Here is a 22,633-nt window from a genome sequence, read left to right on the forward strand (position 1 = left end):
GTGGCTATCCAATTTTCCCAGCACCATTTATTGAATAAGAATTATTTTTCCCAGTGTATGTTTTTGTCTGCTTTGTCAAAGATTAGATGGCTATATGAGAATGGTTTTATATCTGGGTTCTCAGTTCTGTTCCATTGGTCTATGTCTCTATTCTTTTGACAGTACCATGCTGTTTTAGTTAACCTTCACAATAACAACAAAGAAAATAAAGTATCTAGGACTATATTTAACTAAGGAGGTGAAAGACCTCTACAGGGAGAACTATGAAACACTGAGGAAGGAAATAGCACAGGAAGTAAACAGGTGAAAAACCATACCATGCTCATGGGTTGGCAGAATAAACGTTGTTAAAATGTCTATACTACCCAAGTGATCTATAGATTCAATTCAATCCCTATTAAAAACCAATATCGTTTTTCACAGATCTAGAAAAAAATAATTCTATGTTTCATATGGAACCAGAGAAGACCCCGTATAGCAAAAGCAATCTTAAGCAAAAAGAACAAATTGGGAGTCATCAATTTACCAGACTTCAAGCTATACTACAAGGCTACAGAAATGTTTTGTATTTTGATTGTTTTAAAACTCATTGAGTTGAATAATTTCAAGTGATGCAGTCTATTCTGTTTTACTTAGAACAATCTAAATTTCTTCTAAATAAATTTTATAAGAATAAAAAGTTTAATATGGCAATAGTGTACAAGACAGATTGTGGTGAGAAAAGACAGACTAGAGGAGGTAGAAGCAAACAACAGTTCTATGTTCAAGGTGAGAGGTTACTGTTGTCTGCCATATAGTGTGATAAAGGAAATGAAGAGAAAGACAAAGATAAAGAGCAAAATTGGTAATGGAAAAAAAGCTGAAAAGGGAAAAGCTGAGAGAAGTCCAGAGAAAAAGCAAGGGAGGAGTAAAAGTTGGGTGCAGTATACACTATTTGGGCGATGGGTACACTAAAAATGCAGACATCATCATTATACAATTCATCCATGTAAGGAAAAACCACTTGTACCGCCAAATCTATCAAAATGAAAAAAAACAGAAATAAAATTGAAAAAGAGAAAAGAGAGAAAGAAAGTGGGGAAAAAAAGAAAAGATATTTATGTTCATGCACACTATATGTTGTAGAGAGGAGTCTAGGTGCCTATGGCCTTCAAAGCATTATACACTATAATAGTGATTCTCACAGTTTTACAAAAAATCAAATTATTTAACTTAACTACTTTGCTAAGTTATTGTTCTAAACTCGACCTTCTGAGACATGAAGCATATTAGTCATATCTTGAACTAAAAATGGATATTTAGTTCCATATCCATAAGTGGATATGCATGAAGATTCAAATATATAACATAAAATCAGTGGCAGGACATTCTTATAATGTGGCAAGACTGCCTATCCATTTAAAGAGCATTTAAAGAACGGTGTAAAAAAAGTCGGATAATTTAAAAAACCTATTTATATATCTCTTCTGCATCTTGCCCAAAAGTAAATTTCAGGGAATTTATATAGCTTATGTAAATACAAACAATACTCAGATACAAATAATACAAAATAAAATATGATTAAAAATAAATGTAAGAAACTCCTAGAAGAATATGTAGATGAAAAACTTTATGACAAGTAGTTTCAACAATGATTAAGAAATCATTTGCATATCATACCAAACACACAGGCAGCAAAGGTAAAAATAAATAAATTTGACTACATCAAAATTAAAAACTGTGTATCAAAAGACACAATCAACAGAGCAAAAAGGTAACCCACAGAATGGGAGAAAATGTTTGCAAATCATATGCTATAAAAATTATATAAGTAGTTAATATCCAGAATATTTATAGAACATCTATAACTTAACAAAAAAACAAACAGCCTTGTTAAAAATGTTCAATCTTAAAAAGAAAAAAATCTTGTCACATGCCATAACATGAATGAAACTTCAGGACATTATGTTAAATACACTAAACCAGTTACAAAGATTACATGTAGGTGTATGATTCCACTTATCTGAGCACCTAGAGTAGTCAAATTCATAGAGACAGAAAGTAGAATGGTGGCTGCCAGGGTCTGCAGTGGGGAGAATGGGAAGTTGGTGTTTAATGGATATAGAATTTCGGTTTTGCAAGATCAAAAGAGTTCTGGAGATCTCTTGTACAACAACATGCATATATGTAACACTACTTCACTACACACTTAACGACAATGAATTTTGTGTTATATGTATTTTATTACAATTGAAAACAATAAATATAAGAAGAAAATGGGATAAAGAGAAAATGAGAGTGGGAAAGGTAAAATTCATCCCTTTGAGTAAGTACTTTGGCCAGAGCAGTAACCTACATTTGGTTCTAGGTTTTCCAGTCCCTGGTACAAAGAATTGCATGACTTGCACCATCCATAAGATAAAAACAAGCTGAACAATTAGAAGCAGCACGATGCTGTTACTGAGACCAAAGAGAACTTTCATCTTTGGGTGATCCTTTAAAAGAAACTGTGATAAACATTTAAGCTCAACATGATTTTTATAACGAATACAGCAATGAGTCTCAAACACATATCCATTATTATTTTCTGATGGTGTAATGCCAAAGCAAAATTCATTGTAACAAGAAAATTTTTACTTTGACATTATGCCTTCAGAAAATAATAATGGACATGTTTTGGGAATTCATTGCTATGTTCATGATGAAATATGATTAGCTTCCTCCTCACTTCCCTTTACTGCTTGTCTACTAGGTCTTTGTCATGATACTTGGATTGGAAGACAAAGTGAAACTTAAGGGAGAAAGTGAGGTGGGATAGATTTCTCTACAAAGAAAAAGTTTGAAAAGAAAATAAATAAGACCTAATGAGGAAGAGAAATATGGACCGAGTGACAGATTGGTAGCTGTTTAACAGTTTTACGAGTTTTGTGGATGAGACAAAGATGAACAGCTGTTTTATGAGTGAGGATTTAGGAGATGGAGATAAGAAAAGAGTATTTTTAGGATCCTTATCGTGTGGTCTTTGACTTGATTTAAACTTCATTTTCACCCCTGGCCCCAATCCATAGACCGCCCAATAAAACCTTACTGAAAAAGTTCACCAGTGCTTAGAAAAGTGGAATTGGAATTGCATTTTTTTTTGAACGAGATTTTACGTTGAGACAGAACTTTAATTGGGAGCAAGAAGGCCTGAATTTATTCAGGTTATACGATTAAATGGCAGGTTTACAGGAAAATGCACCATGGGATCCAGAAAACTCTTTGCCTTCTTGTTTAATTGAGGAAGCATCTTTAGAGTAGAGCAGGAAAAGCCAGACATCAGGTAATATTTTATGAATACTGAATCTCTCCACAGGGATGTTAATAAGAAGTTAAAATGAATTTAGAGTTATACATTCCCAGTCACATGCTTCCATGAAGACATTCAATGTTTCTTGTTCAGCATGGAGTTAGATGAGGTGAGGCAAATGCACACATCTTCTTCTGCTTACTGAGGATCCTGTCAAGAATGAATGACTGAAAAAAAGCAGGCGAACATCACAAGGAGGGTGGTTACAGATGTACACAGGTGGGGCCATGAGCCATTGGAACAAATGTTTGAGGTCCACTTGAGTGTACAGATAGAAGGACAGTTAAGATCTCAAGTTTCAACACTGGACCATAGCAATAAATAATTTTAGCCTGGAAAAAATTTAAAGCATATACAATTATATTTCTACAATGTTCATACAAAAAAAAAATTCAGCAAATCACTCACAGTACATTTAACAGCCTGAGCTGTTCTATTTTATCTACCAAGTTAAACAGATTGCCAACTTTATGCTTAAGTGACTACATTAAGTCAGATTCTCATGCAGGACTTTTAACACTTTAATCAAAATTGTATTTAATTTTAGAATAGTTAATTTATAGATATTTAGAATAGTAACGTAATAAGTGGGTCAATTATTGGTTAAGGCCACCTTTTGTTCATTAAAATATTATCTATATCAAAGAGAATGCTTATTTTCCCATTTCAAATGCCAAAGAGGATACAAACGGGCAATAAGACAAAATAATGTAAAAAAGACTTCATAATATTAGTCTCAGTTTTCATACTTCCTTCATTTATAATTTGTGCTTTTGTGGTTTTAACACAAAATTTTATCCTGTCAACCTGTAAGTGCAATCTCTGTTGTGCCTAAAGTCATTTTTAGCATCTAGCAAATACAATATATTTACTTAATGTTATAATATAACATCCTTGCATTTCCTACATGTTAATTTCTAAATAGCACCTCCTATAAAAATCTAAAGAATATTTAATACCTAAGTTATTCATAAAATCTGTCACTTTTGAAAATTAAAATGATAGTTTATCTTTGATTGAGAGTGCATAGGGAAATCAAATAAGAACACTGTTTAGGTAAAGAAAGAGAAGAACTAAAGTTAAGATGATTCCTACAGTTTAGTTATTATGACTATTCATACTATAGGAAAATTATGCTATTTGCAGAAAAAATCATGGCAATTTGTAGGAAAAGGAAGTTTTTAAAGGAAATGAACTCTTGTGATATTCACAAATTTGGGGTTTACTGAATATCTTGGGATGAATTCCTTCTGAAAATCGAGGATCTACTCTATGTAGTTACCACACATGAGATCAGAATTAGGAAGCTACAAGGAAGATATTAATTACTGAATATATACAGGAGTTAATGAATATCTTTAAGTTTACTTCAATGCAAAGCAAATATTTATATGCTAGAAACAGGGTGTTCTCTTCTCGAGTCTGAAGAGGAGTAGAACTTTGGTTGAGAAACAAACCTGATGGATATGTTTAGGAGTCCCAAAGAATTCCAAAAGATAATTTTCTAGTCTAGTCTTCCTCTCTTTGATTTCCATTTATCTTTTTTTTTTTCTGTTAGGTTTATCTACTCGGGAATGGTGCTGGAGATTAGTGAGGCCAGGAAGAAAGTTGGTTTATCTACGTTGGAGTTAAATATTATCAAGACTTCCCTAATTTCATCAGCTTGCTTGGCACTGTGTACAATTTCTAAAATCTGCTGAATTGAAGATCAACATAAAACTTACATGTTGTGTTCTTATTCTTAGGGATGTCTCACTGCCCTCTACCTCTGCTTTCACAATGCTAACAGTACCTCATTTTCTTTGGTTGTATTGTCCAGGCCAAATTTCTGATCTGTTAGACCAGATTACAAAGAATTAGTTAGTAAATTGACCGCATATCTGGATCCATCACTCAACAAATTTATCTGAGCTTTGGTACACAGGTGCTCATAAATGAGTATGTGGCAGTGCTAATGATTGTACTCAGTTTTGCCCTTCTCTAGAGGGTAATTTTGAGAGCTAGGTATCTATTATCCTCCAGGGGAAAGAAAAGACTCACCTATTCATTCTTTTTCTTTTTTAAATACATAGAGTCGGTTCTCTTTTACTAACATTAATTGCTTAAAGCACCTCCTCCCATTTTAATAGTCAGTGTTGAAATTTCCTGTAGAATATTAAATCACCTGGATTTATTTTCCCGTTAATATGTATAGTTGTCATGTTTGCTTAAAAATATGTGCTTAAAAGTCACTTTGGTCTGGGTGAATCATTCTCATTGGGTTTATAAATCATTGCCTTGCATTCTGGTTGACTTGATTGAATGTTTGTCTTTTGATTAAGAAGACAAGTTTACTAGATCTCTTTGTGAAGTTCCTTCCATTGCAACTGTTACCATTAGATTATTTTTAAGTTCTAAAGTAAATGGATGGGTGACTAATGGCAGCTTAGGGGATATACTATTTATCCCTCTCATTTGCTCCTCCAGAATTCAAGATTTGCTTAACTTATTTTGGAGAGCTAGGGTACTATGTTTTGATGAATCTGTCAAAATAATCTTCCTAAACATAGGTATCTATGGAGTGCTACAATAAAAATTATTTGACTATTAATGGAATTACTTACTACATTATTAGACAATAGAAAGGATTTTGATTAAAAATTAGAAAAAAGTCCTCAATTTAGGCTAAATACTAATTGAAATGCTGTATCATTCCCACATTTTAAAATATATTCCTTAAAAGATGGTTTATTGTTAAAAATGAGGGCATCAGGGTACAAAAAAGAAATACATTTATATGAGCAAACGATTCCCAAATATCAACTTTGAAATAGTCAGTTACAGGGAAGAATGGCTATAGTTCTTCTTATAACTCCCCAGAGAGTGTTCTGTATAATTAGCAATTATTTCAACGATTTACATTTCTTTAAACATTCTTTCTTATATTTGGGGGGAAGGATAAGCAAAGTCTTTGATTTTTCAAAATAAGCTTTTGGTTTGTTTTGTGTTACAACCAAAATAAAATGGTCAGAGGGAAAACACATGGAAGAAAATTGTATGTATATTTAATAAATCAGATGGAAGGAAAATGGGACTAATAAAGAGAAGAATATAAGAGTAAAAACGACAATGTTATTATACAATTTTTTCCTGTGCTCTTTTAAAATTTGAATGTGTTTTTCTTATTTGTACTATCCATGTTTCCTCAAAATTTGTTTTTTAATTGCAAAATTTATAATATTTACATAAAGCTAATATTTCTATGTACTCTTTCATACCGTGTTTTATTAAGCATGTTATAACCATATTAGGTAAGATAGTGTTTTCTCAGAAAAGTCCTTCAAACTTAATGTTCTTTGGGCAAGATGGTGGAACAGGAGATATCCCACTCATATACCCTCACAGCAACAATAATTTCCCAGCCATCCACGAATAAAGATGCCTTTGTAGGAGCCTTGGTTTCTATTAGGAGCTTGTAAAACCCCAGTGGAGTCTAAGATCTAGGAGGGTCAGATTGAGAGGGCAGACTCACACCTAGGTAGCAGATTCGCTGATCATGGTCTCAACTCTGGACCCAGAAATTGCTCCATCCCTGTGCAGGCTCAGCCATAGCCCAGTTTGGCCTAGGTCTTGTTGCCAAAACCACCTGCCAAAGAAGACAGGCTTGCCCACCTTGGTCTTGACTGCGGACCCTTTAATAGCCCTCTAACCCAGCCTCACCAGCTCTCAGCTGTGATCTGAGATCAGTTCTGCTTACATAAGGACCCAGAGTGAGATGTACCCATGTGAGTCCCTGGGGCAGAATTGCCAACCTAAGTCCCACAGAAGATCCTGAAACTGTTCTGAATCTCAGTCCCAGCCCCTTTCGGCTATAGTCAGAGAATAGTTCTGCTTGCCCAGGTACCTGGAGGGAGGCATGTCTATTAACTCTCTCACAGGCAGGCCAACCAACTTAGATCCCACAGCAGATCCTAAAACGGATCTGAAACTCAGCTCCAGTTGCTCACAGCTGAGGCTTGAGGGCAGCTCTATCTACACAGGGACCAGGAGGGAGATATGCCCAGAGCCCCTGCAGGCTTACCTGCTGAACTTGGTGTCACTGTGGATCTTAAAAATCCTTGTAATTTGGCTCCAGCCCCTTTTAACTGTGTTGTGGGAGGAAGCTTTCCTGGCCAGTAACCTCTTAAAAGACACATCTATGGCTGAACTGCAGAGATAGGCCTGAAGACTTTGGTCTCAACTATGGACCCTGAAGCAGCCCTGTGACTTGGTTCCAGCCTCCCTTAGTCACAAGTTGGGAAGTACTGCCTGCCCAGTGACCCACCCAGTGATCTGGAAGGAGCCCTCTCAGGGATCTGGAGGAAGCCACACTTACCCATGAACCTAGTGACAGGCCCACAATCTTCCACTCTGAAGTGGACTCTCATATCAATGATGTTCCTACAGACCAAGGTCATGGAGACACTCCAGACCATCCAGGGACCAGACAGGATGCCCACTGGAGCCCCTCATGACAGTCTTGCTAACTAAAGACCTGACTACAGACCCAGCAATAGCCACATGACCTGGCTCCCATACAACCATGATCCCAGGAGAAATCCCACCAGACAAGGAACCTAACAAGAAAAGGCTTTGACCTGCCAAAACCAATCTATAAAGACTGGAAGGGTGCTTGGTCCTTCAAATGCACGGACACCAGCACAAGTTTGCATGGAAAATAAAGAGTAGGCAAAATGATGCCACCAAAGACAACTAGTAAATCTCTAGCAACAAACACCAAATAAACGGAGATTTATAAATTGCCTGAATGATAATTCAAAATAATTGTCTTAATGAACCTAAATGAGATAGATATAAGACAACAAAGGTAGATAACTAAATGAAATTAGGAAAGCAATGTATGACCGAAATGAGAAGTTTAGTACTGAAATAGAAACCATAAAAAAAGAATCAAACAGAAATTTTGGAGCTGAAGAATACAATGGCAACTGAAAAATTCAATAAAGAGCTTCGGCAGCAGATTCAATTATGCAGAAGAAAGAATGAGAAAACTTGAAGACAGTCACTTGAAATTTGCCAGTTAGAGGAACAAAAAGAAAAAAAAAAGAATGAAGAAAACATAAGGCATCTCTGGTACAGCATTACATGTACAAATATACAAATTTTAGAAGTTCCATGAGGTAAGAGTGAGAAAGGGGCAGAAAGATTATTTAAAGAAATACTGTTTGAAAAATTCCAAAATCTTGGGAGGGATATGGACATCCAGATTCATGAGCTGTAAGAACCCAAACAGGATCAACCCAAAGAATAATATACTGAGTAACATTATAATCAAACTGTCAAAAGTTGTCAAAGACGGAATCCGGAAACCAGTAAGAGATGAGAGACTAGTCACATCAATGGGAACCTCCATTAGGTTATCAGAGGACTTCTCAATGGAAACTTTTAAGCCAGGAGGGAGAGGAAGAATATATTCAAAGGACTGAAGGAAAAACAACTGTCAACTAAGAATTCTATACCTGACAAATCTGTCCTTCAGAAAAGAAGGAGAAACACTTTCCTAGACAAACAAAAGCTGAGGGAGTTCATCATCACTAGACTAGACCTACCTTACAAAAAATGCTAAAAGGAGTTCTTCAAGTTGTTGAAATAAAAAGATGCTAATTAATAACATGAAAACACATGAAAGTAAAAAAAAAAAAACTCAGTAAAGACAAATAGGTAGTCAAATTTAGATACCTTAATACTGTAGTGGTGGTGTGTAAATTACATATATTTCTAGTATAATGGTTAAAAAACTATTAAACTATTAAAAATAGCTATAGCTACAATAATTTGTTAAGGGATACACAATATAAAAAGATGCAAAATGTGACATCAAAACAAAATGTGTGTGTGTGGAGTAAAATGTAGAGATTTTGTGTGTGATTAATGTTAAGTTATTATCAGCTTAAAATAACCTGTTATAACTATTAGGTGTTTTATGTAAGCCTCATGGTAACCACAAAACAAAAACCTATAATAGATACAGAAAAGACAAAGGTAAAACATAACACTGAGGTAAATCATCATATCGCAAAGGAAGATAGAGAGGAAGAAAAGAACAAAAGATGTACAACACAAAGAAAAAATGATTACTAAAATGGCAATAGAAAGTCCTTATTTATCAATAATTACCTTAAATGTAAATGCCTAAATTCATCAAAAAACATAAAGTGGTTGAATGGATTAAAAAATAAAACCCTCCTCTATGCTGCCTACAAGACGCTCATTTTACCTTTAAGGGCACATATAGACTGAACGTGAAAGGATGGGAAGAGATATTCTATGCAAATGGAAACATAAAGACAGCAGGGGTAGCTATATTTATAGCATAAAAAATAGAATTTAAGTCAAAAAAAGTAAAAATAGACAAAGATGGTTTCTATATAATGATAAAGGGGTTAATTCATCAAGAAGATACAACAGTTGTAAATATATAATATATATACCTAATATCTAAGCACCTAAATATATAAAGCAAATATTAATAGATCTGAAGGGAGAGATAGACAGCAATACAATAACAGTAGGGAACTTTAATACCCCACTTTCAACAAAGGATAGATCATCTAGACAGAAAATCAATAAGAAACATCAGACTTCAACTACACTTTAGGCCAAGTGGACCCAACGGACATATACAGGAGATTCTATGCAACAGCAACAGAATACATATTTTTCTCAAGAATACACACAGAATATTCTTCAGGACAGCTCATACGGTAGGCCACAAAACAAGTCTTAACAAATCTAAGATGACTGAAATCACACCGAGTGTCTTTTCTGACTACATTGGGATGAAACTAGAAATCCATAATAGAAGGAAATCTGGGAAATTCACAATTTTGTGAAAATTAAACATGCTCCTGAACAACCAATGAGTGAAGAAATCAAAAGGGAAATAAGAAAAATCTTGAGAAAAATTAAAATGCAAATACTGCATACCAAAAGTTATAGGATACAGCAAAAGCAGTTCTAAGACAGAAGCTTATAGTAATATGTGCCTACATTATAAAAGAAGAAAGCTCTCAAATAATCTGTTAGACCTAGCTAGTAAAAGAAGAACCAACTAAGCCCAAAGTTAGTAACAGGAAGAAAATAACAAAGATCAGAGCAAAAATAAGTGAAATAAATAGTAGAAAACAACAGAAAAGACCAATGAAACTAAGAGTTGGTTTTTAAAAAAGATAGAATTGACAAACATCTAGCTAGACTAAGAAAAAAAGAAAATATTCAAACTTATCTTTGCCAGAAACTCTGAAGCAAATTCAGAAAGTTGGTTAATAAGTTTTGATCTGGAAGAAAGAGTATTACCTAATGAAGTTTTTCCGTTAATGTGAAATAAAACTTTGGATTTTTTTCCTCTTTACATTAGGGATTCATTTTTTTTTTTTATTTTTTTAGACCAGTGTAAATAACAAACATTTATTGGTGTCACTTATGGTAGAAAAAAGTTCCTACACCAGATGCACATGACCCAATTGTTAAATAGAACATATTCAAGGTGAACACACACCCTAACCCAGCTTTTTTTGCCCTGTTTTTAAGATAGCCAATTCCTCTTCTCCCCCCACCCCATGACATATGAGCAACTGCTAATGAAAAGCAGTAAACAGCCACTTAGGCTATAGCATTTTCAACTCCACTCTGAGGTGAAGATTCCAATTACATTCGAGACTGAAGTTCTCTCAATTTTTTCCTGACAAAAGTTCCTGAGTCCAGTATTTACAATATTACAGCACTAGGAGATCAGTGTCTACAACTCATCTTTTTCTGCTGTATCTTCTTCACCAGCTGGTGGAGGGCCTGCACTTCCATAGAGTTTGCTGATAATTGGCTGAACAATTTCTTCTAGTTCCTTTTTTTTAGCTTTGAAGTCTTCAATGTCAGCATCTTGGTGGCTTTCCAGCCATTCAATCTTTTCTTCTACAGCTTTTTCCATGGTCTCTTTATCTTCAGAGGAAAGTTTACCTCCCAGCTTTTCTTTATCTCCAATCTGATTCTTTAGAGAATAGGCATAACTTTCCAACTCATTTCTAGTATCAATGCGCTCCTTGAGTTTTTTGTCTTCCTCAGCAAACTTCTCAGCATCATTAACCATCCTTTCAATTTCTTCAGGTGTCAGGAGATTCTGGTCATTGGTAATTGTGATCTTATCTTTGTTCCCTGTACCCTTGTCTTCAGCTGTCACTCGAAGAATGCCATTCACATCTATCTCAAAGGTGACTTCAATCTGTGGGACCCCACGGGGAGCAGGAGGAATTCCAGTCAGATCAAATGTACGCAGAAGGTGGTTGTCTTTTGTCAGGGGTCGTTCACCTTCATAAACCTTGATCGTAACAGTTGGTTGATTATCAGAAGCTGTAGAAAAGATTTGAGACTTCTTGGTGGGTACCACAGTGTTCCTTGGAATCAGTTTGATCATGACACCTCCCACAGTTTCAATACCAAGTGTAAGGGGACATACATCAAGCAATACCAGATCACCTGTATCTTGATCACCAGAAAGCACACCAGACTGGACAGCAGCACCATATGCTACAGCCTCATCTGGATTTATGGCATGAGATGGCTCCTTGCCATTGAAGAACTCTTTAACCAGTTGTTGAATCTTTGGAATTCTAGTAGAGCCACCAACAAGAACAATTTCATCGATATCTGACTTCTTCAAATCAGAATCCTCCAACACTTTCTGGACAGGCTTCATGGTGGACCGGAACAGATCCATGTTCAGCTCTTCAAATTTGGCCCGAGTTAGGGTCTCAGAAAAGTCTTCTCCTTCACAGAAGGACTCGATTTCAATTCTTGCTTGATGTTGAGACGACAGGGCCCGTTTGGCCTTTTCTACCTCACGCTGGAGTTTCTGCACAGCTCTATTGTCTTTCCTAACATCTTTGCCTGTTTTCTTTTTGTACAGCTTGATGAAGTGTTCCATCACACGCTGGTCAAAGTCTTCTCCACCCAGATGAGTATCTCCATTAGTGGCCACGACTTTGAAGACACCATTGTCAATGGTGAGAAGAGACACATCAAAGGTTCCACCACCCAGGTCAAATACCAGGATGTTTTTCTCCCCCTCCCTCTTATCCAGGCCACAAGCAATAGCAGCTGCTGTAGGCTCATTGATGATCCTCATAACATTCAGTCCAGCAATAGTTCCAGCATCTCTGGTTGCTTGGCGCTGGGCATCATTGAAATAGGCGGGTACAGTAACAACTGCATGGGTAACCTTCTTTCCCAGATAAGCCTCAGCAGTTTCTTTCATTTTAGTGAGAACCATGGCAGAAATTTCCTCAGGAGCAAATGTCTTTGTTTGCCCACCTCCAACATCGACTTGAATGTATGGTTTAGTTTTCTTTTCAGCCACCTTGAAAAGCAAGAACTTTATGTCCTGCTGCACGGACGGGTCGTTCCACGTGCGGCCAACGAGCCCCTTGGCGTCGAAGACCGTGTTCTCAGGGTTGGAGGTGAGCTGGTTCTTGGCGGCATCGGCGATGAGATGCTCCCCTTCAGGAGTGAAGGCCATGTAAGGACGGCGTGATGCGTTTGCCCTGGTCTTTGGCGATGATCTCCACGCGGCCATTCTTGAACACCCCGACACAGGAGTAGTTGGTCCCCAGGTCAATGCCGACCACCGTGCCCACGTCCTCCTTCTTGTCCTCCTCCTCGGCCCGCGCTGCGCCGAGGAGCAGCAGCATCGCAGCCACCAGGGAGAGCTCCATCTTGCCGGCCAGTGGGTCACCGGGCAGGCAGGACGTCGCAGGCAATCCGGCCTCGGCCGCAGCACGGGAGCGTAGCGAGGTCACCGGTGTGAGGGCGGCAGGGACCCAGAGCCACGAGCAAGGCGCAGGGCAGCTCTGAAAGGCAGGCCGCGACGTTTACCCCTTACCCTCGCGAAAAGCCTTAGTCAGGCTGGTCTGTGCTGTCTCGGCTGGCGTCTCAGGGATCCATTTTTTTAAAATTAATCATTTAGTAAATAAAAATGTTTCCCAACTGACTTCAAAGAAAAATTGTTTTTCTTGCTCAAAATATGCGAAATTGAGACTCAGTAAAGATTTATCTTCATATAAATCCTAGTTTCTAGATTTTAGGCTTGATTATTAGACAGTGAGACCAATCTTAGACCCTGAATATATTACCCACTATACGGAATACTGTCTAAGAAGTAGGAGTACTGTGTTCAATTTGTTCATATTATGAACATTGGCCAATCAGCAGTTTTAAGGCATATCTGCTGTTTCCAAAACGTTTGAAGAAGTTTAGTGCATGAAACTAGACAGATTAGGCATTTTTGCATCTCTTCTAGTTAACTGTGAAGATTTTATTCACCTTGTCATTCTGTATTCTGTAGCAGGGGTTAGTAAATTATGGCCCATGAGCTAAATTCATCCTGATGCCTGTTTTTAAAATAACATTTTATTGGAACACAGCCATGCTCATATTGTCTATTACTGCTTTCATACCACAAAGGCAGAATTAAGTAGTTTTGGCACATTGTATGGCCTACAAAGTTGAAAATATTTGCTGTTTTGCTCTTAACAGAAAAAGTCCTTGGTCTACAGTAAAGGTCGGAAAAAAAAAAAAGCAAAAAAAAAAAACCTGGAGAGAAAAAATGTAGGGAAAGTAAAAGGAATGAAGGAGCTGAGATCATCATGGAGAAGAAAAAAGAAGAAATATATAAAATAACAATCAGAGTACATATTAAAAGTACAACTCTAGATAGCAAGTCAAAGATGAACGAACGTGAGAGAAAAAAAGAACATAGGAATTCAGATGTTTGAAAAAAGTAAAGATAAACATGCAAACACACAATTACAACAATTTTCTTTCTTGCCTTCCCTGTTATGCCTTCAAAGTATTGTTACCGACACCATGTTTGGGGGAAAAAACCATAAAGGCACAAGGAGTTCACTGCAGCCTAATTTCCCAATGTGACCATATTTTTGGCTTTTCTCAAATCTTCATGGTTGTTGAAAGCAAACGGTACAATTTAAGTTGAATGCTTAGCACAAGATAACAAGCCTCCTATGATTCACTTTTTAAAAAGAATATGATGAACTTAACCTCATTTCTGGTAAATCATGTACCTGGTTCAGCACATTCCCGAAAATGAGTTTTTCTTTGAACACAATATCCTCCACTAGACCAGATATTCCGTTAAAATGAATGGATTCTCTGCACTGAAACAGGCTACTAGAGCACTCATGTTGACTTCATTTAAAAACAACATTTTCCTGGAGCATTTTTGGAATTTAAGTACTTTAAACTTACTTTCCTTTAAACCCATGAGAATGCCTAATGCTACAATGAAAGAGAAATTGATAGGCAGAGAGTTATAAATCAAAACACATTGCTCAAAAGAAAATGCTACTGGGAAAAATAATTGGTGATATCCATGTTTTTTGTTTCCAAATCTATCCATCAGAGAGATCAATCAATCTGGTGAAATTTTAGTGGTTTTTTTTGTTTGCTTTTTAGGACTTAAATAGCATCTGCAACATAAGAGTGTAAGCCTTGCTGGTCTCCAGTAGCTGGGGCTGCAGAGTGATTCCACAGAAGGCCCCAGAAGGAATTCATCACTTCTTAGTCTGATTGTTTTAATGCATGATGACAGATAAACATCACAAAACACACAAAAACCCCCACACAGTAGTTTTCCTCAAGCACAGATAACTGGAAGGTCGCTTATGATACACTGTGGAGTCCCTCCTTGTTTATACTTGCTTCCGTCTGTCACTGTGTCCTTCATACAATAGCTTAATGCCATATGCTAGTTCCCAACCTCAAGAAAACAGAGAGGAACAAAATGAGGACAAGGGCAAAACGAGTAGCTGAATAAGCACAACCCACTTCCTGACTACTTGCCCCCGCCCCCACCACCTTTCTGAGAAGGTGTGAGCAAGGATTCAGCAAGCCAGGGGGCCTTTCATAAGGAAGAGAAATAAACAGTCCTCCTGGATCAGATCTTGAGGATATAAGGGCTCATTCATGGCAAAGTGTGGGTGGAGATTAAAGTTAGCATGTTAGAGTAAAAAGAGTGAGTAAACATGGAAGATCTTATAAAAGGCCATGGCACGTGCTTTTTATTAAAATAACCATATGTGGTATCACTTTGAGAAGTATGAAGTTGGAATTTAAAAAGCTGTTCTGAAATTTCTATGATAACTGAACGTAATCAAGCATCTAAGTCTTTTAAAAGTAGTTGTTAAACTATTAAAAACTAATACAATGAATAAAAAGGATCAAAAGGGAAAGCAAAGCCAATTTGTAAGTTTAATGTTAGAAAAAATAAATATTTATACAATGAAAAAGATTAAAATATCCATAAAATAGGAGACTATGTAGCATGGACCTTGGAGTCAGATAAATCTGTTTGAATTCCTGCTCCGCCACTCACTAGAGCTGTGGCTTGCAAGCCCCCTGAAAGTTACTAAATTTTACTAAGGCTTAGGTTCTTTGTTTGTAAAATAAACGATAATGCTGCCTATATCCTATGTGGCTATAAGGCTTATATTAAACCAGGTGTAAAGCAATTAGCACATGTACTGTGTTAGTTCCATTCTTAAATTTGTTGATAAAAATTAAATTCCGCAGAGAAATAATACAATGCCAATTAAAATTTTTTCATTCACTTCATCATTTATTTAAAATCTGAAAACAGGTATTAAATGAAAAATTTCACAATAGATAATCCATTTTCTTCATAACATTTATCACTCTCTGAGATTACCTTGTGTATTTATTAGTCTTTGGTCAACCTGTCTTAGACCCTATGTACTTGAGACTGTCTTTTCCTGACTCCTATCCCAGGGTCTGGAACAATTGGACAAATAGAAGTAGAAAGAAGCAAACACTTACATCGTGCTTATTATATGCTAGAAATTTAAAATATTAATTTTTATCTTCATAACAACAACATGAGGTGGATGCTTCCATAGCCCTATTTTACAAACAGGAAACGGAAGCAAAGAGGGATGACATATCAGACCTGGGAATTGAACATAGGAAGTGTAGTTCCAAGGCCAGTGTTTTAATCATCACATTATACTGTGATACATATGTTGAACAAATGGATAAATGAATGAATAGCTTATTTTGGGTGCCATTTGAAATTAGCTGGGTGTGGTCCTTGGAGTTAATTGCTGTTTTCAGGTTGTTGTTTGATAGTATGTGTACTTATGAAATCTCCCTCACTACATTCCATATATTTGTCGAACTTTCTCTTAGTACATTCAAACACAGTATGATCTGAGGGTTTAACTCTTATAAAACAACCCTTTCAACCAGTCCTAGTACTTTTGGCCCCACCTTTGTCCGTACTTCCAAAGGTCAACAGTTCACCTGTCAGGGATCCTTGTCAACTGAGTGCTTTCTTAGCTTTCCCACCAAAACCTTAGGTGTCAGCTTTCTTGACTCTGCATCAGTTCCCACAGCCCTATCTGCTTTTCGTATACCATACGTTTTTTTTGTTTGTTTTGTTTGAGACAGAGTCTTGCTCTGTTGCCTGGGTAGAGTGCAGTGGCATCATCGTACCTCATTGCAACCTCAAACTCCTGCGCTCAAGTGATCCTCCTGCCTCAGCCTCCCAGAGTGCTGGGATTACAGGTATGAGTTTTTTTTTTTTTTAACTGAAATATTCTGTCCTATTATATTTTAAAAAGTGGTTTTATACCCATAAAAATTCCTTTAGTCATACTTTAGCAGCATTTTAAGGGAAAGTAGAGGTACGTAATGGGGTCTACCCCACCATCTTTTACAAAAAAATCTAGGTTTCCTCTTTGAATCTTTCCTTTTACACTATCTTCCCAGCCAAGCCATAGTTTTACAAGTTTTACTACTTTTCTTCCCTAATATCTTGCATATAGTCACATTTCTGCAATCCCACTTTTTTTTTAAAAAACTTAGTTCAAGGCATTATTTCTTGACCACATGACATCAGCAGTCTCCTATTTGGATTTTCTTTCAATGATACTCCATTGCCCTAAAGATAAAGTCAGAGCTTTTAATTGTGGCTAACTAAGCTTTATGATCTGGCTCCTGGTCATCTGCGGAGCCTCTTGCCTTTCTTGTACTCTATGTTCTGCTCCTTCTGCACTACTGTTTGTAATCTCATGATTTCTTACTTCTGGGCCTTGTTGTTCTCTCTTTTTGAATATTCTACAGTCATCTGCAGATGGATAATGCCTATTTATCCTTCAGACACTATCTTATCTAACAAGCTTTCTCTGATTCCTATGGACTTTTGTAGATGCCCCCCAAGTTTCTCTTATAATACTCTGCATTTACTCCTAACACAGTACTTTTCACACCAAACTGACATTTTATGAACTGATGTTGTCCTCCCTAATTAAGTATGTCCATGACTCCCCATTTCCTTTAGAATAACATTCAAACTCTTTACCATAGATGACAAAGACACACATGAGGCATATCTTTATGACACAGTCTCCTGCCATTCTCCCATTAGTCATCATGTGCCAGCTGCACTCACTTCCTTTCTGTTCCTTCAACACACCAACTTCTTTCCTGGCAGAGTGACTTTGCACTTACTCTTCCTTCTCACTGTGGTGCCTCTCCTCCAACTCTTGCCAGTATAGCTTCCTTCTGCTCATCAATTCATTTCACTGCAAGCCCCTGCTATTTGCTTTATTTAAAAATCCATTTTCCAGTAACATATAACCTTGCTTATTTTCTCTATGGTGCTTATCCCAAATTTCATACATGAGGGAGGGCAGAAACCATGCCTGTATCTTTCAACATATCTTTCATTTCTTCTAAATATTCTGGAAGGGTCTAGAGATGTTTTCATCTTTAATTTAATGGGAGGAAACTAGGAAATCACATTTGTATGCACATTTTTAAGTAATATTTTCTTATGCAATTTTTAATGTGCACCTGTAGCTTATCTAAAGTCCAAATGTGTTAATTCAGCAAACATTAAACAAATATTTATTGAGCTCCAATTATGTTCCTGGTGCTGTTTTAGTGGTTACTGGGGATAATAACAGTAAGTAAAGCAGAGTTCCTTCCCTTATGGAGTTCATATATTATTAGGGGAAGGGAGGTTGGAGAAAGGGCATTAAAAAAATAAAAACAAGAAAATGCATCAGTTAGTGCTAAGTACTATTGAGGTTAATTAATCAGGACAATGGGATGGTGAGTCATTGGTGAGAGGGGTTGCTATTAAATAGAGTGGTTAGGGAAGTCCTCTCCGAAGAAGTGACTGAAGTGAGGGTGATTTCCCTGCATTGAGAAAGAGCAGTCTAGACAGAGAGAACAGCAAGTGCTGTTGCAAAGGGACATGAACCAGCTAAGAGGGCAATATGACTACAGCAGAGCCAGTGAGAAGCAGAGTGATAAGAAAAATGGTCAGAAATAGCCAGGAAGCAGATTATATATATCTTTTAGGTTGTGGTAAGACCATGGGATTTTTTCCCTTGAGTTTGATGGGAAGCCATTGGAGAGTTTTGAGCATGCTAATGACATAATCAGGTTTATATTTCAAAGTTTTACTCTGTTGGGTAGAGAATAGAGTTTTGGGAGGTAGAAGTGGAAGTGGGGAAACTAGTTATATGATTATTGAAACTGTAGCAAGAGATACAGAAGCTGTGTGTAGGCTGGTAGTGGCAGAGGAAGTGAAATGTGGTTGGATTTAGGATACATGTTTAAGGTGAAGATGATTCATGTAATTTACTGACAAATTGATTATTGGCTAGGTTGAATGTTGGATAACAGAAAAAGAAAGGAAGGAAGATAAACAACAGGGTTTTGGCCCTGAGAAACTAGAAGAATGGACTTAAAGATGAGGATTATGCAGAGATGCATCAGGGTTATCTCTGGATAGGTGAAAGCGAATTTTAGAGTGTGGTCTTGGAAATATTAAGTTTGAGATGCCTATTAGATATCCAAGTAAAGATGATGAGTAAGTAGTTGGATATATAAAATTGGAGTTAAAAAATTTGGACTCATGGTATATAAATGGTTTTAAAACCATGAGACAGGTATGATAACCTAGTAATTCAGTAGAGATAAAGAAGATAGGTAGAGATACAGCCCTGAGGTGCTCTGATATTTGAGTTCAGAAAGACGAAGAGGAATCACTAAGGACCAGGAAGGAATCAGCTGGGTGGGAGGAAAGCCATCAGGGTGTGGGGCCTTGGAAATCAAGTGACAAAGAGAAGGCACTTTGAAAAGGACAGAGAGAACCACTGTGTTAAATATCCTGAGAAGCCTGGTAAGATAAACACTGAGAACTGTTTGGCAATGTGGAAGTCATTGTTGGCATTAATCAGAGCAATGGTATGGCAGAAAGCCTGACTAGAATATGTTCAAAAAATAATTGACTTAGAAGCAAAGTCAGCAGCTACAGAGTTCTTCCAAGGGAACACAGGATAAAAAGTGCAAGAAAAAAGGAAACTTTGAAGCAGATGAAGTTTGTGTGATGTGTTGAAGTTCTACCTTTTGAAGTAGATCAGAGATTTTGTAAAAATCTATTCAGGAAGACTTAAATTCTCCCATTTTTAAATTATAAAATATTTTAGGTATATAAAACAGGACAGAAGCCATTATCATGAATGCCTGTGTACCCCACGTCTTTTCTGTCAGATCAACTAAGTCAGTACTTCCCAAGAGGCTTGCTGCTGGCATCAGCTGGCTGAAGGACAGTGGCAACCTAAGGCCCTTCTGGACGGGAGAGAATTGGTAAGTTTGGCCTATACCTCTAGCTTCCAAGTTGAGAAGTGGTGCGTTATTAATACATAAACTTTGTTGATTGCATTCTTTGTATATCATTTATGTTTTCAAAATGTTGTTTGCTTGATCCAGCAATTACTGAGATATATTAAATTTTATTATTATATAAATTTCTTATTTCTTCTTGAAATTTTGATAATTTTTACTCTATATTTTTAAGACTGTTATCGGTGCATACAACTTTAGACTTAAAAGATTGTTCTGGTGCATTGTTCTCATTATACATTGTTTCTCTTCATCTTTAATAATTATTCTTGCCATAAAGTCAATGTTGTTTGATATTAATAGATCGATTCCAACTTTATTTTGCCATTTATTGGTCTGCTATTTATTTGCTTTCAATCGTCTATGTCTTTCTTAGACTTTAGGTATGTCTCTTGTAACCCCCATACTGCTGAATTTTGCTTTCTTTGAGTTAAATTGAGTTAAATCTGTCAATTTCATATCTGTTTAATGACACTGAGTTTGATTCATATACATTAATTGTGATTAGTCATATAGTGGATTTCTAATAATTTCTATTATCTTTTTATATTCTTTATATTGGCCATGCTTGTTTTTTCTTTGCTTCTATTACCTTTCTTCATTCCATTTTGTTGATAGAGTTTATTTTATTCACATCTCCCTTTGTCATTCTCTCCTCCTCCCATCCACATGCATTTGGAAGTTACACATTTTATTTTTATGATTTTAAGGTTACACATTATAAAATTTTTAATTATTGTGTGTACATAATAGTTATATATCTTTGTAGGGTACATATGATGTTTTAATACAGACATACAATTTGAATTAATCAAATGAGGATAATAAGGATATACATTGCATTTTCTGATTTCTTGCTTAATGTTTATCATCCCAAATCCCTTAAGTTAATTATTATTATTGCTACTGTTTTGTAGTAGGTAGGCTTTTAGCTTTATCCATTTGTTTATTAATTTATTCATTCATAATTTCTTCTTCTATTTCATGGCATTCTGTACTTAATTTTCCTCTTGAATAAGTAAATGTTTTAGTTTTCATAGTGATAATATATGTGGTAAGCACCTCAGAATTTATTTTATTTTTTCTCTTAAAAAATAATGTAGCTGGATATATAATTTTAGATAAACAATTTTTATTTTTTAATCTTTACATAATAGTATGTCATTATCTTCTTGATTTTGTTGAAAAGTATATATTAATTTATCTGGAGGTACCCACCTTTTTCTCTGTTCTGTTCTTCCTCATTGTCTTTGGTGTCCTGTATTTACTACATTTCTCTAGTCTGGATATTTGCTCAGAAAGTAGAGACTTTTCTAAATGTAATGATTCATGATTTTCATGAATTCTGTAAAATTTGCAGTTGTTTTTCTGACTAATGTTTCCCGATTCTTTCTTATCTATTATTATATAATTTCAAGTAGACATACATTATAATTTTTCACTACAGTTCTTTCTCTGTAGATGCATTACCTTCAGCACATTGAGGTATTTCTTTTGGTGTTTATCCTTTGTATTCCTAAACATACAATAATATTGATTTTATTATTTTTTTAAAAACTTGATGTTGTTTATTGACTTGTTACTGTGGAAATTAGGGAATTTTAATTTTCTTTATAATTTCCCCCTAATTATTCCCTTGCCCATATATCCTTTTCCTCTATTCTCAAAATATGGTTGTATAATATTTTTGGCTATGCAAATATTGAGTCATCTACTATACTAACTTTTTGCTATTAGCTGCTTTTTCCTTTTTGCTGAATTTTCTATGATCCTCCCCCAAATTCATCCCTAATCTTGCTAGAAGTTATATCTCCTCTCCACATTCAAACACATAGGAAAATCTACTGATTTTATTATTTTTTCTTAATGCTCTCCCCTGGAGCCTTTTGTTCTGCTGTGATCTGAAATTTTGGCTCTCTGGGTCTGATTTAAAGCCATTTCTGTGTCCTAGAAAGTTTCACTGCTGTCATTCTGGGGATTTCTTTTGTTGTGGAAGCCCTTTTTCCTGAATCCAGTGTCTTCATTTTTCTAGATGTTTTTCTTCTTTTTCAAAGAATACAGATTTCAGGTTTCAATAAGTATCATAGAATAGGATGTAAATTTTTGAGACTTTAATTGTTGAAAATATTAATATTCTACCCTGCCATTCAATTGATAGCATGACTGGATGTAGAATTCTAGATTAGAAATAATTTTATTTATTTCAAAAACTTGAAATAATTGCTCCTTTTTTTCCCCTAGATTCTAGGATTACAGTTCAGAAGTTAGAGGCCATCCTAATCCTGGATCCTTTGAACAAAGTCTTATTTATATATATATTTTTTTTGGTAGGTGTAGAATGTAGTGTTTGTTTCCAGTGTTTATAACTTTTTTAAAAAATATATTTTATTTCAAAATATTAAGCGGGTACAAATGTTTTTGGTTATATGGATTGTTTTTGTAATGCTTGAATCACAGCTGTAAGTGTGCCCATAACCCATTTTGCTAGGTATGAATTTGGTCCCTTCGATCTTAAAACTATGTCTTTAGTTTGGGGATATTTTCTTG

General features: G+C 35.9%; 1 protein-coding gene and 1 pseudogene across 2 annotated transcripts in view; both read right to left on the minus strand.

The window, feature by feature from the left end:
* The window catches only part of MARCH1 (membrane-associated ring finger (C3HC4) 1, E3 ubiquitin protein ligase), a 306,701-nt gene that overhangs the window by 96,865 nt on the left and 187,203 nt on the right, over window positions 1-22,633 (minus strand). The gene's annotated exons all lie outside the window — the stretch shown is intronic.
* On the minus strand, window positions 10,753-13,281 carry LOC105811829 (annotated as a pseudogene). Its single transcript, XR_001137571.1, has one exon. The product of XR_001137571.1 is annotated as a 78 kDa glucose-regulated protein pseudogene (transcript).

This window comes from Propithecus coquereli, unplaced genomic scaffold (genome assembly GCF_000956105.1).
Source record: "Propithecus coquereli isolate 6110/MARCELLA unplaced genomic scaffold, Pcoq_1.0 Scaffold240, whole genome shotgun sequence".
NCBI classification, from domain to species: Eukaryota; Metazoa; Chordata; class Mammalia; order Primates; family Indriidae; genus Propithecus; species Propithecus coquereli.